Consider the following 10,771-nt stretch of genomic DNA (forward strand, 5'->3'; position numbering starts at 1 on the left):
TGAAGTTAAACCGAAATCATTGTTTAACACTTGTTGAAATTTGTGGACAATTTACAAGTTAAGTTAAACCGAGATCATTGTTTAACACTTGTTGAAATTTGTGGACAATTTACAAGTTGAAGTTAAACCGAGATCATTGTTTAACACTTGTTGAAATTTGTGGATAATTTACAAGTTAAGTTAAACCGAAATCATTGTTTAACACTTGTTAAAATTTGTGGACAATTTACAAGTTGAAGATAAACCGAGATCATTGTTTAACACTTGTTGAAATTTGTGGACAATTTACAAGTTGAAGTTAAACCGAGATCATTGTTTAACACTTGTTGAAATTCGTAGCAATTTACAAGTTGAAGTTAAATCCAGATTATTGTTTAAACACTTGTTGAAATTTGTAACAATTTACAAGTTGAGTTAAACTAGTATGATGTTCAACACTTGTTAAAAGTTTACAAGTTAAGTTAAACCGAGAAGTTTGTCTATCCGAGGTGTGTCACCCCAGGAAGATTGCACAAAGAAGGAAGAGTATGTTAAAGACATGCAGAATATTCTAAGTATAGAATCACGCAAAAGCAGTCAAAAGAAGACAAAGGTACAAGAACTCAGTGAAGGAAAGTTGTATTAGCATTCAACAAAGAGAGGGCATATCGGCCATACGGAGGGCTTAAATTGTTTCAAAAACAAAGAAAAACAAAGTACAAAAGAAAAGACATAGAAATTAAGATTCCTCAACATCAGCAACTGGTTGGGTTTGGACCTCGGAAGGCTGTTGAGAAGCCACCTCGGTTGCCTTTTCTGCCGCAAGCTCAGCATCAATTTCTTGCAAAGTTTCATCAAGGCTCCTATCGGCAATGGTGACGTCGGCTGATGCCTTCTCAGGAACAGCGTCTTTGGGAACCTCATCACATTCCTCATCTTGAGTCAAGTCTAGGACTTGCTCATTCTGAGGAGGGGACTTGACCCCAGTAGCATATTTTGGCTTCCTCACCAAAATCTCCTCCTCAGATTCAGAGTCACTGTCAGATTGAGCTAGAGTTGGAGTTGGGGCTAGAGGGAATGGAAGTGGAATGAGGTTCGCATTTCTGAAGGGTGAGTCCTCGGGGACATTAAGCTTCTTTAGGAGAGACATCCAACCAAGGGTGAAACCCTTGTTGCATGCCTGCTTCACTTGAATTTTATGACGTCGGCCATACCTTGAGCATATGCCTTATCGTCGGCATCTTTGATTTCAGCCTCTTTGGTGGCCAAGGCTTCTTGAAGCTTTTTTTCGACTTGGGCCATCTTCTCCTCGGCCTCTTTTCTTTGGGACTCGGAAACCTTTCTGATGGCTTCGGCAGATTCAGCCTTCTCTTCGACGTCAGTTTGGGCTTTGATTGCAGCCTCGGCTTGGTCCTCCAACTTTTTCATCTTTGATTGTAAACTCTTGTTGGTTTTTTGAAGAGCAGAGAACTCCCTCTTCATCTCAGCCAACTTCTCTCGATTTTCAAAAGATTGAACAGAGAAAGAATGGGCATGATGGATGGCCTGAAATTGAACAAAACAGAAGTTATTAGAAAATTTCTAAGTATGAGAAAGAAGGAAAAAAGTGGCAGATGAAAGACACTTACATGAACAGAACGTTGAAGCATCAGAGCGTAATTTTCATACTCACTCAACCCGGCGTTTCGATCAAGATCACCAGGGAGAAGCAGAGCAGTACTGAGGGCTACGCCAACATTGATGTCCTTGGCGCTATCGTTGGCCATGACTGGCTTATCTTCCAAGGTAATTTTGGGGCCTAGGGGGCAGCAGGCTTTTTAGACCCCGAGGTCGTTGCAGAAGATGACCTCGACCTTTTGGATTTGGTAGAATCGGATGGAAGCGTTTCGGCGGACCTCTTCGCAGGAACAGAGGCAGTTTTCTCACCGAAGCCGATTTGGAAGTTGGCCAGGTATCCTCAGAATCAATCTGAGGCACCTTTGCCTTTGGCTGAGCCTTTTTGATTCGTTTTGGCTTTGGAGGAGGCAGGGTTTGTGTTGGTTGTGCATCAACATCGGAAGTGATGCTGGCCAAGAGATCTTTTGCCATTGGTTTTGGGCGACCCATCTCGGCAGTAGAAACTGTTCGGCGTCGATGACGGCGTTGGGATATTGGAATCAAGTATGGAGCCGAGGTTGACGGTTGCTCAGCTGGATCAGAGGTTGACCCTTGGTCTGTCCGAGATGTGGATGCGGTTTGTGGAGTTGTGGCAGATGGTGGAGAAAGGCTTTTCTTCTTCCTTCTAGGGACGTCGGGCAGAACTGACTTTTATGTTGGAATAAAATTGAGAAACAGAGGCACCGTTCGTTTATGGACTGGCAGGTTCAAGAGTTTCTTCAAATCCTTGCTGGGAATGAAGGATTGGCGAAAGTTCTTTGGTGGCTTAGGAACAGCAGCAAGAAAAACAAACATTAAGAAATAGATAAAGTATGAAAAACTTTAAAACAAGTAGGTATGAATGCAGGGCTCTTACCATTGCCCTCTACAAAAACTGATCGAAGGAGAGAGAAGAGATGGAGGTCTTCATCTGGGGCGAACTCTCAGTTCACCAAAGTAATGAAATAATTGTCCCCAGCTCCCTTATTGGAGTCAGGAAGGTCGGTAACAATTTTGTATTTAGTGGACCTCGGCTTGAGGTAGTAAACATAGCCGGTGTCTTTTTTGAGGCCACACATAGTGTAGCAATACTGGATGTCGGCTAATGTGATCCTAGCGTTTTCTTGTTTGTGGCTAAGGCTATGATACCATTGATGGTTCGATAGGAATTGATGGAAAGTTGCATTGGGTTCAACTTGTAATAATGAAGTATTTCACGGAAAAGGATGTTGAGTAGGAGCCGAAGTCCACACTCCATGAAGGTTAACACAAGGAAAGGCATGGAGTCATCAGTAGGCATGATGGAGTCATCATCCCCAGCCAACCTCAGATGGACGTCGGCTGGGATTTCAAACTCTTGTCTAAAGAATTCTAGTTTGGAGGGGGTGTTTACCCTATGTTTCCACATACCTATGATGTCGGCTTAAATGGAGATATCGGATTTCAAGAAGAAGTATTTTTGGAAGGTTTAAAGGACCTCGGCCAGAAACCTAAAAGTACACTTTGGTAAGGGTTTGTATGGATCTAGAGGAAGTTCGTTTCAGTTTTTCCTAAATTGTGGGTTCTACAAACAAATCCCAAACCTAAGTCTATGAAAACAAAATTGAAGACACGAATCTAGAAAAGACACAAAAAATAGAAACAAGAACGAGTTTCAGAATCAAGAACAGAGATGGTCTATCAAGAGCATAAAGAATACAAGAAGTATAGGGCCAAGAACAGTGGCAAAAGTACAGGGAAGTGGTAAAACACTTGGAGTTTTTGATTTAATGAAACAAATACCTCGGCTAGGAGGACGGTTTCAGTTGAAAAACTTGGACGAACTTGGTTGTTGGTTCCAAAGTATTGATGAAAGCAGATTATAGGTCTCGATCATATTGAGCCAACGAGTTCTAACTTCGGCAATAGATGATGAAGCAAGCTCAACCGACGTGCTAAATGGAGGGAATGATATAGGTTCCATCACCTCAGGATGCCGAGGTAATAGAACCTAGGGGGCAGTTGTGGGGATATAATTTTTGAATGACAACACGTGGCCGAGGTGTCATCGAAATGCCAGCCGAGGTGCCACATGTCCTGGTCATGATGCCGAGATGATCTCGGTTAGGCCGAGGTTATCAACGAGAATACTGGAATACGAGATAAGTAGATAAAGAACAAGAGTCCTAGAATGGGAGGAGACTTTAGTTTGGGTAAAGATGAGACTCTTAGAGAGCTTATCCTGATCCTATTAGGAGTCCAAGATTAGCAATAATCATGAGTCCATTGGAGTTAGGCTTCCATTGGGACTAGGATTGAGTTGGCTATAAAAGAGAGGCACCTCCATGGGTCTAAGGTATGTCTTTTTATGCTCAAGCTAGTGAGTTTAGCACTATTAATTATCTTTGAGAGATATTGAGTACTGATTTGATCGTCGGAGTACCCCCGGGTGGTGAATCACCACCGGAGTCTTCTCTTTCTGTTGCAGGTTAGTCAGGTGCCATCTATTCTGCCGATGCTCTCCAGCTGGATACTAAGATTATAGTGTGGTCAGATTTTCACCCACACAGTTTTCATTCCTAGGTTTATGTTAAATAGATACACACCAAGTGTTTGTCAATATGTCTCAATGAACAAAAAGTTTACCAGCCTTATTTGGGTAATTGGATTTTGATAGTCTTTGTTAAATTTTCATGGATTGCTTTGATCCTTTTTCTATATTATGTGTTTCTGAAATGATTATCCTACGAAATTTACTAATACATATGAAATAAAAGAGAGAGATTTTTATCATTTTGTTTCCTCAATGCATGTGTAAATTATGCACACCACATGTTTGCTAATATGCCTATGAAAATAGAAATAGAAAATTTGCAGTTTTTGTCCCTTACTTCAAAATATATATTAAAGTAATCTGATTGCAAAAATACCCCCAGTTGGATCGTGAGATGTAGTTCTAATGACCATCGGAAATTATGCTCCCTTGAAGTCATGTTTTGACATTATTTGTCTGGTGATGCTTAATTTGCATTTGTTTTGTTTTCTATTCAATTTGTGTTTTCCATTTGACATGTTATTTTCTTGTTGTAAACATTCTAATAGTTCGTTTCCCAATTTTTTATTTATTTTTTCCTCATGTTATTTGGCAGGCTTTGAAGGGGCAGTCTATGCTATTGGAACCAAACAAAAGTGGCACCATAAGCTTGGACAATGTTAAAGCAGTTGGTTTCTTTTTTGTTTTTTGGAAAGAGTAATCAAAAAAAAAAAAAATATTAAAGTGGTTGGTTGAAGCAAAACTGTTTATTTACTGTATTTAATGTATATGTTGCTTCGAAATATTTTTTATTTGGTCAAGCCTTGACGAAAAGTGTAACAGATGCTATGAATGAATCTCACGTCCTTGAATTTCTTACATCAGTATGTGCTTTGATTGTGATGGTGGATGTGCAATCAACAATTGTTTTCTCTATGGTGTTCTAATTTTTGGAGTGAAATTGTTTTCTCTTCTTTTGTGAAGGCATGAAACGGTTTGATTTCCTAAAATGACAACTACCAACAGGAAAATGGAACAACTGCACAGCTAGTGGAACCACAGATAATCTCAACTAACTGAACCAAAAATGTCCTACTCGCCTCACTTCAAAAAGGACCTTTGGGTAATTAATTATTAAAAAAACTCTGGACTCTGGTTTTCTACTCTCTCCTCTAAAAAGGTAAAGAACAAAGGACCCTTCAAAACAAAACCAGACACTCTCTTCCTGACCCTTCCCCTAGCAACCATAACCAAAGGCCCATCAAATTAATCCATCCTCCTCATATCCTAACAAAGCTGGGTTAGCAAAGAATAGAAAAAGAAAATAATATGGCACATAATATATAACCAACTAATGAGAAAAAGAAGACAGAAAAATTAAGGGTGGAGCAAGCCAAACCAAAGAGCAGATGTCATGATTGATGTCTAATTGATGAAAATGGACATGATCCTTTTTTGTTAGTTTTGCATCTTTGGATATCTTTAGCTAATTGTTGATTTGTGAACAACGTTTGGTAAGATTAGGGTTCATATGCATCTCTGGATATCTTTGGCTAATTGTTGATTTATGAACAACATTTGGTAAGAATAGCGGTCACAGTTTGTTATTGACCATTTGTTAATAAGACTTGGTGCTTGCTTCGTGGATTTACCAAATAATATTACTTATTAGTTTTGGTTGGAGGGATGAGTTAGGAGGAACTATGAAATGATGATATCAAAGTGATTCTTCCTTGTAATGTCAAAAAGCATCCTAGAAAGCATTTTAGTTAAGAAAATAAACCATATGGAAGTGGTTGATCTCCTTGACAATGTCAACTCAATGAAGTAGATGAGGAACAGTTTTCTTGGTCAAGTTAAAAACTCATATATGTATGTGGAAGTCTTCACTCAATGTGCAGAAACATAGCCTATAGTTGGCGGTTGATACACAAGTTGCAATCAGCTACTTGTCATTGATGTTTAAATTAACAAAACAAAAGGTACCTTCGACAGCAGTTATCAATCAGAGTGTGAACTCTGATTCCAATATTCAAACAGAGAAGTTACAGGTGTCAAAATATGAACATGCAAAAAGCTTTGTGCAAATGAATAATTTGGACTTGTTCGTAGAGGGCAACATAATTGGTTTTCAAAATTTTTAAGAAGCCCTATTTTTTTTAGATATATTTTGTCATTATATATGTGTTGACTAAATTAGTTACAATCAGTATGAAATTCATTACAACACTGTCATAAGGTCTATATAACACTTTACATGTGGATTCAAATGTTCAATTGCATGTCAAAAGTTTTACACATCACATTTGTGACTTTATTTTTGATTTTAACCTTAGTTTGCTTATTTTTAAATGCAAAAAACATTTTATGGCTGCAGTTGAGGAAGCATTAGCCCATCCTTACCTTGCAAGATTATATGACGCAGCTGATGAACCAGTCTGCCTAGAGCCATTCTCCTTTGATTTTGAACAAGCCTTGGGCGAAGAGTAGATAAAGGATATGATTTACCAGGAGGCCTTAGCACTCAATCCAGAGCATGCATAATGCAAAAAACAAAATCCATTTCAGGTTCTCTATATAACAAGTCTGTAAGTCCAGTTCTGCTCAGAGGAGAAGATCACTACAATTGAAATATTGCAACCAATAGAGCAAACTCCTTTTCAACAATCAAATTTATAATGTGCTGATCAAATAGCTAAGATCATCCTCTTAATCGGATTCTACCTGGTATTATTTAATTGTGTGGTGTTTGGATCTTGGATTTTGTCATAAAAGGAAAGAGATTGTGAAAAAAAATGGGACTCATTTGTTTTATGAATGAGTCCCATACTTTTGCTTTCAGTCTCATTTGTTTTATGAATAAGTCCCATACTTTTACTTTCAGTCTACCAAGGTTTTTTGCACATACAAAATAATGAAAATGCATTGTTATACATACATATATATATATATATGATTTACTTGTTTATTCTTTTACTGGTTATGCATATATTTATTTAGAGCCCTGGGGACCCCCAGTGGGAGGTGACCCCAGGCCCTCCCACCTCCACGTGGGGGGTTGTGAGGGCAAGGTAAAAAAAAAAGTTTTCATCCAATCAAAAATCAGTGGGGGGTGGTGGGGGTCCAAAGTATTTTCCATTTATTTATTGGGGATAATAAGCAGCACCATTTGAGTAAATTCAATATTTTCGGAATATTATGTGACATCAATTATTTGGGGTTTCTAATCAATAATGAATAAAAATTTTGAGAAGAATAATGTTAATTAACTCATCTATATTAGGGTTTCTAATCAAATAATGAATAAAAATTTTGAGCAGAATAATGTTAATTAACTCATCTATATTAGGTAGTTGGAAAGGACCCTTTTTAAGTCACTTTTCAAATTTACAAACCAAATATATTTTTTAAAGTATTTATATTGACACTGTAAAGCGACCCTGTAATGCGAGGGCCAACTAGTATATATATATATATATATTTTCTTCAATTCAATATCCTCAAATGCAACTCTTTGATGGATTTATATTTTGTAATGAAATAATTTGTTTTTGTAGTACATAATGATATGTGAGGTTATCCATGAATGACTTCGTTTGGGAAGAAGATTGGGACTATTTTAGTTATAAAAAGATAAAATAAGTTTTTTAACTCAATATAAAATATTACATTTAACCCATAATTATTATATTCTTTATCTCACAAAAAGTCAAAAAAATAAAAAATCCTTTCTCAAACGAAACTTTTTAAAAAAATAAAAAAATCAAAAAGCTAACCGACTTTCCAAATGAATCCAATATGTGGTCTATAGACTAGACATGATTAGATGGGCTATTGGGTGTACAAGAGGACAATAATTCGAATCGTTCATATACTATATAATTTAAAAATATTCAAATTAGTGAAATGTTTATAATTTATAATAAATTCATGTTTATGTTTAAAAAAATAAATAATAAATATAATTTTAATAATTTCTTAAGATTATTATTTGACTTGATCATGAAATTATATTTGTTCGATTAATTTTATTTTTTATATGTTGTAATATAAATAATTCAAATCATTAAAATATAATTAAAAGAGCAATGCTATAGACCACTAATTTGTCATCACTAATCCCACCACTAGTGAGGTGGCAATTGAAAAAAAAAAAAGACACAAACACACCGTGGCAGTAGGTAAGACCCACTGCCACATCATTAGAGTCACCACTAATTAGTGATATAGAATTCGGATCTTCGGTCGCACTCCCCTGTCGCACTCTCCTATCGCCCTCCAAAACGACGTCGTTTTGGAGGGATTTTTTTTTTTCTTTTCTTTTTCTTCTTTCTCTTCGGTCTGTGTTTGGTTTTGAAGAAAACCAGAGAGGAGAGGGGAGGGGAGGGGAGGGGAGGGGAAGAAGAGAGAGAGAGGAAGGGAGAAGAAGAGTTGAAGCAAACCACCTCTCCTCTATCCTCCACTCCGGCCGGATCTGGAACAAAAACCAATTCATCAAAATCCAAATTCAAAAAAACCCAATTCATCAATTTCTTAAACCAATTGATGGGTTGTTGAGGCCGGATTAGCAATCTTGATTTGAAGCTTCATCCCACTCTTCTTCTTCCTTAATCCTTCCTCTTCAGTCCCCTCTGGAACAGCCACAATCCGAAAACCCTCCGGCGAAGACACATACTTGACATATAAATCTGTATAAGGTAGCTTGAATCCACCATTGTTGTCTCGAGAATTAGGCGAATTTGGGGAAATGCCAAGACCCATATTATTGCCCACTTGGCCAACACTAGCAAACAAGCCTCCTGGGTGATAAGAACCTTCAGGGAGACTCTATTGAAGCCCCAAATCCGAGAACCCATCTCTTTTGCCTTTCAAAACTTTGAATTCACTTCTACCCATTAATGAAAATCTTGTAAATAACAAATCAGATTTCAGATTTCAAATCTGTAAAAAAAAATCAGATTTCAACAAACATCATCATCAACAAACCCAGAAAAAAAAATCTGATTTGAAATTGGTAAAAAAAATTTCAAACCCAAATTTCAAATTTCAACAAAAATCTGATTTCAACAAACAAATTTCAAACCCAAAATCCAAGCTGTGTAAAAAAAAAAAAAAGGGGATCAGATTTCAACAAACATCATCATCAACAAACCCAGAAAAAAAAAATCTGATTTGAAATTGGTAAAAAAAAAATTCAAACCCAAAATCCAAGCTGTGTAAAAAAAAAAAAAAGGAGAAGATCAGAGAGGAGCTTCCCAAAATTTCAAACCCAAGAACAAATTTCAAACCCAAAATCCAAGCTGTGTAAAAAAAAAAAAGGGGTAAGATTAGAGAGGAGAGAGAGAAGATGAGAGAGAGGAGGAGGAAGTTGAGAGTTGCCGGTGGAAGTTCGATGGGTCCGTCCTCTGCGGTGGTGATGGTGGTGGGTTCTGTCCTCTGCGGTGGTGATGGTGGTGGGTTCCGTCCTCTTCCTTCTTCTCCCCTCTTCTTCTCCCTTCCTCCCTCTCTTCTTCCCCTCCCCTCTCCTCTCCTCTGGTTTTCTTCAAAAACCAAACACAGACCGAAGAGAAAGAAGAAAAAGAAAAGAAAAGAAAAAAAAAAAACCCTCCAAAACGACGTCGTTTTGGAGGGCGACAGGAGAGTGCGACAGGAGAGTGCGACCGAAGATTCGAATTCAGTGATATAAAGCATTTCTCTAATCAAAATAAATTTGTCAAAGTGTGACGGTACGCGTAATGTCATAGCACGTATCCCAAGCACCACACCACACCACACTGCGTGACCAAAACTACTCCAAGTACAGATAATGTGATACGATCTAATCCAATTAGCTTCAATAATTATTAATATTTATAAAATTTATTAAAATGTAGGTTTGATTTGGCATAATTAAAAAAAGTCAAAAAGTCATTATCTTATTTAAATCATATCATCTTATTTAAGTCACATCAGGCCTGTTTGGTAGAGCTTATAAATCGTTTATTTCAGCTTTTAGCTTAATTTAAGCTAAAATATTGTGTTTGATTCGGTTTAAGTTAACCAGCTTATAACTTAAATTAAGTTATTTCTCAACTTATCTCAAAAGCTGGTTAGGGGTGCTTAAATTTTTGACTTAAGCGCATAGCTAGCGTGGGGGCTAAAATTACTTAAATGCCCTCGTCAATATCCAAATATTAATATTAATTAATATTAATACTAATATTAATTAAAAAAGTAAAAAATTGTATATTTCTAACGAAAACGAAAAAAATCAATATTAATTGGTATTAATTATTAATAAATAAAAAATTGTATGTTTATGAAGAAAAAGAAAAAAAATCAATATTAATTATTAATAAATTAATATTGTATACTTTTGTAATGAATTAATTATTAATTGATACTAATTAATAACAATCACTACAAAATATGCACCTTTGCCGACTAATTTTGGCGACTAAAACATTTTTAGTCGCCGAAAGTATAATATTTGGTGACTAAAAATTAATTTGTCGGCATTGGTTCAAATATATAGCTACTAAAATATTTTAGTCGATAAATATTTATAATTGGCGACTAAATTTCAATTTAGTCGGCAAAATTTAATTTTTTAGCGACTAAATAGAAGATTTGTAGCTGTTAGTGTACATTTCACGCACACCTCAC

At 36.6% G+C, this 10,771-nt stretch overlaps 1 long non-coding RNA gene across 1 annotated transcript; it reads left to right on the forward strand.

Moving 5' to 3' along the window:
• Positions 1-1,924: 1,924 nt before the first annotated feature.
• Positions 1,925-6,896, forward strand: LOC145791042 (uncharacterized). Its single transcript, XR_014330688.1, has 3 exons — positions 1,925-4,176; positions 4,743-4,814; positions 6,504-6,896. It is a non-coding gene; the product is annotated as an uncharacterized LOC145791042 (long non-coding RNA).
• The last annotated feature ends 3,875 nt before the right edge of the window (positions 6,897-10,771 follow it).

The sequence above is a fragment of the Camellia sinensis genome, chromosome 5, assembly GCF_055761805.1.
Source record: "Camellia sinensis isolate YWXY chromosome 5, ASM5576180v1, whole genome shotgun sequence".
Lineage (NCBI taxonomy): Eukaryota > Viridiplantae > Streptophyta > Magnoliopsida > Ericales > Theaceae > Camellia > Camellia sinensis.